At 53.4% G+C, this 4,609-nt stretch overlaps 1 long non-coding RNA gene across 1 annotated transcript; it reads right to left on the reverse strand.

The window, feature by feature from the left end:
* Positions 1 to 2,904: 2,904 nt before the first annotated feature.
* On the reverse strand, positions 2,905 to 4,609 carry LOC113973614. The gene is made up of 3 exons (XR_003536279.1): positions 4,318 to 4,609; positions 3,228 to 3,356; positions 2,905 to 3,157 (listed from the first exon to the last, which is right to left on the reverse strand). It is a non-coding gene; the product is annotated as an uncharacterized LOC113973614 (long non-coding RNA).

Below are 4,609 nucleotides of genomic sequence, written 5' to 3' on the forward strand. Positions count from 1 at the left end.
TGGGGCAGGAGCATCCTGGCATTGCTGATCTTGGGGCAGGAGCATCCTGGCATCACTTATCCTCAGGCAGGAGCATCCTGGCTTTGCTGATCCCGGGACAGAGACAGCCTGGCATTGCTGATCTCGGGGCAGGGACAGCCTGGCATCACTAATCCTGGGGCAGGAGCATCCTGGCATTGCTCATCCTGGGAGAGGGACAGCCTGGCATTGCTGATCCTGAGGCAGGGGCATCCTGGCATCCCATCTGGATACCACAACAGTCCTCTGTCCTTACACTCCAAGTACAACAGGATCCTGCTGTGAGTGGGACACACTCCTGGGAGCCAAGGATATTTCTTCTCCTCATCCCTTCCAAAAGCTCCATTAACCCCTTTGGAAGTTGACTCCAGAACTCTCCAGAACACCCCCCAAAACACAAGATGCCAGGGGGGATGGGGAGCAGGACAGAGGCTCCCCTGGCATCCTGCTGGGGATGAGATCAGGATTCCCCTGGTCCTTGCCAATGCCATGGGATGGGAAAAGGCATGGAGATGTATCCCGGGGGCAGCTCTTCCCTTTGAGCCTTCCTCTCCAGAGGTTCCTCTGGATCCACCCCCAAGCCTTGCAGCCCAGCTGTGGATCTTCATATGCCTCCACTTTTAGACACCAGAGGGATTGGGGCGAGGACCACGCAATTCCTCATTTGAGCATCTCCCTCTTTAATTATCAGGAAATTAAATTTTAATTGGCAGGAAAAATCTGCTTTTTGACACCATTTAGGCGAGGATTCAATCCATGGATTCCTTTCACTCCCCACTCCGTGCATTCCTGACACTTTAACCTGTTTGCTCCTCACCTGTGTGGGGGGGAGTTAATTCTGACACATCCCACGACCTCCCTGGTCTCTTCCCGGCACGGTTCTGGTTTGATTTAGCCCGGGTTTGGTCTGTTTTCCTGGGAGCAGCCTGGCAGCACAGACTGGACACGCTGTAACTGGGAATCAGCCGATGCTGAGCTTCATTCTCTGTCCCCACGAGTGTCTGGGCTGTGCTGCCCCGTCCTCTCCCCTCCCTGCTCACCCCGCACGTGGTTGGGCGTCTCCGGGGCTAATTAAAAAAGCACATTTGCATATTCTAGACCGTGCGCTAATTATGTGCTTCAAGGCTCTGCGTGTCTGGATGCTCGGCTGGGATGAGTGTCCCGAAAAAACGCGGGGTCCCGTCACAGCTCTGAAAAGCGGGAGCCGCTCTCCAGGGAAAACGAGGGATTCGGGGATATATTTGGAGGTGGATAAAGGCAGCGGTGCCCCAGAGGCACAGACAGATCCAAATCTGTCCCAGAGAGAATCGCTTACGCGCTGTCTGGGCGCGATAACGAGATGCAAAGCACCGTCCCGGCACTTTCCATTCAGGGGATAAACGCTCCCGCTGAAAGGACATTGAACTGCGGGGCTCGTGAGAGGAAGCATCTGATCCCGAATTTGGCCTGTGCCGTGCGACAATCGGGATTGCCCGGCAGCCACATTCCGGCCCGGCGGGCGGGCACCCGGACGGGGCACGGGGCCAGGCGGTGCCAAGGGGGGGGGGAAAGCCGGGGGCAAAACAACAGTTCGGGATCGGCTGCCGTGTGGGATGGGCACCCGACCGCCCCACAAGGCCCGGAGCTGAACAAAACCCCTCCTCTGGGGCAGAGGGACTGGTGATGGGAGCACCGACCCCACGTGCCAGCAGCTTGGAAGAGCATCTCCTGAAATTTGGGGATGGAGAGCTCAGGCAGCGCCGGAGATTAAAGTGCCAGAGGGCAGGGATGGATGGGATCTCGGGAAGGAATTCCCGGCTGGGAGGGTGGGGAGGCCCTGGCCCAGGTTGCCCAGAGAAGCTGTGGCTGCCCCTGGATCCCTGGAAGTGTCCAAGGCCAGGTTGGAGGGGGCTTGGAGCAACCTGGGCTGGTGGGAGGTGGAAGGGTAGAATAAGATGATCCTCAATGTCCCTTCCAAACCAAACCAGTCTGGGATTCTAGGAAATCAATCCATGGCTTTTACCACTGTAAAACCTGAGTCCCAAGGGCATTCCCTGCTCTATTCTGGTTCTAAATCTACAGCTGGAACATGGGAACCCTTCTTCCATGAGCAGGTCATGGAGCTCTGAGTGATGGCCCTAAACATGGGATCAGAATCAGTCCCTCTGGAGAGGGACTCTGGACAAGGGATGAAGGGACAGGACATAGGGAATGGCTTCCCACTGCCAGAGGGCAGGGATAGATGGGATATTGGGAAGGAATTCCTGGCTGGGAGGGTGGGGAGGCCCTGGCCCAGGTTGCCCAGAGAAGCTGTGGCTGCCCCTGGATCCCTGGAAGTGTCCAAGGCCAGGTTGGAGCAACCTGGGCTAGTGGAAGGTGTCCCTGCCCATGGCAGGGGGTGGGACTGGATGATCCCTAATGTCCCTTCCAACCCAAACCACTCCATGATTCCATAACTCTTTGTAGAGTTCCCTGCTGGAAACAGGGACTCAAGAGCCATGGCTCAAGGAGTTGCAGCATTCCCATGGAAAAAAGCCAGGGCCAAGCATGAAAATATTGGATCTTCTGGCTGCTCCAGAAGGAGCCCCCCATCCTGTTGGCACAACCCTGCCCTGGCTGAGGCCAGATTTTGGAAGGACACAACAAGACCCCGGGGCAACATCATCCATGAACCAGGTCTTTTCCATTGGAATTGTCTCTCTGCAACCAGGGGGCTGCTGGGATGCAGACACTGGGTGGGAGCTGTGCATGGAAGTGGGGAAAATGTGGGATTCATCTCCCCCGTGGCAGCTGGTGTGAGGAAGAGGAGTCCCGCCGTGTAACAAGAAAATAAAGTGTGATTAGAAAAAGAAATGCATTCCAGTTAAAACAAAATGTATTCCAAAGGTGCTGCAACGGCCACGCTTGGAAAAGTGTCGGAGACATTTTTATGAGGGAACTCGGGCGCCTGAGCTGAGCAACAAAAGCCAAATAATGAACAATAATGAATCAAAGCCTTTAACCAGCCAGGGGATGTTCCATGTAAGTGGCATCAGACCGTGTGCGCTGTGAAATTAGGTATTAAAAACACCCCAGTGTTTCCATTCTCGGCTCAGGCAGCGTCGTTTTCCAGGCAGGAATATCATGACGGATACAAAGCGTGTCCAGCTGCTGAGCAGAGCTGTAAAAACACAGAACTTTAACACTTTAAAGAGTGGTTTTCTCACCCAGGCCTGTGTCTCGAGCCTCACCTAGAGTTCCAAGAGCTCCAGCACATCCCAAGAGCTCCTCGCTCACATCTTGGAATGCTTTGCATGGAATTACTCCCAGCGTTTCTCTGTTCCATCGGTTTTCTGGCGGCGTGACTCCCACACGGAGCACTGAGGAGAGAGACCAGAAAAAGGAAACAGAGATTTCAATAAACCACAAAGTAAACGAGGGGGCAGCTGGAGAAATCCAGAGGATCCAGCCAGCCCCAAAACAAAGCTGGAAGCCGGAGCAAGCGGCTTCTGTGCGCCAGGAAAAAGCTTCCTGGGAGCTCCCCCAGGGTTCCCAAAGCACTTTGGGGAATACAAGTTGTCCTTTAAAACATCTGCTGCCAAAGTGAAAGGCTGGAGATTGAATATTATGACAACTGGGAAAGCTGAACTGGCCCCGGGATGTGGGACAGGGAGGTGAGGAGGGGGAAGCACCGACTTCCCATGGACCCCACAGATCCATAGGGATACGGACACCAGGTGGCTGTTCCTGATGATGGCAGAACAGCTGGGATGTGGGGGCACAGCCTGCTCAGGGATAAACAGATTCCCAGATCCGGAGTCTGGAAAGACAGGTTTAGAAATAACTGATTTTTTAACAGTGTTTTTCCGTCCTCCTCTCAAGTGCTTCCTACTTTTCCTTAATGAATGGTTTGCTCCTGGATAACTGTCAGTGCCCTGAGATTTTCCTCTTCCCAGGTCTTATTATTACTGGGGATTTTAGAATTTGCTGTGGGATTTTCCCACTGGGAATTGTACCGTGGCTTTGGCTGTGGTGTCACCTGGAGCAGAAGTTCCAGAGATGCTTCTGGACTGGAAATTCTACTGCTTGAACCTGGGAAGCTCAGACCCAGTGGATGATCCTTCCCAGTCTTGCATTCCCAGGAGGAACAGCAGGTCCTGGATGCGTTATCCCACCATGACCAGGCAAAAACCAGAGCAAAAGTCCATGAAAATGTGTGAAATGTGATGGAAGGTGACAAAACCCATGGATATGGAAGAGCCATCCATTCATTTCCATGTGCAGCTGCTGCGATTGTTGCACCACGTGGGATCCATGGAGTCAATAAAGGACAAAACTCACCATCTGGAATTACACAGGATCCATTACAATTCCCTCCTTCAGCCAGACAACATCAGTGTTCGGTGCTTTTCTGCACAAATGGCTTCGTCCTTCAGTTTTTTGAGGCAATTAAACAAATTAGTGCCATTCTCGGCGCGATTCATTAAGTGAAATTAGAAGTTTCGATGTAATTAGGGAATTACAGCTGGAAAGACGCTCCATTTTGCCTTAAAAACCTGACCGAGTTCATTCCCAGCAGTTAGTTCGGGATGGACGAGGACGGCCGGGAATGTGATGCAACGGCGACACCTGC

Source organism: Neopelma chrysocephalum, unplaced genomic scaffold, assembly GCF_003984885.1.
Source record: "Neopelma chrysocephalum unplaced genomic scaffold, ASM398488v2 Primary Assembly neopelma1_103b, whole genome shotgun sequence".
NCBI classification, from domain to species: Eukaryota; Metazoa; Chordata; class Aves; order Passeriformes; family Pipridae; genus Neopelma; species Neopelma chrysocephalum.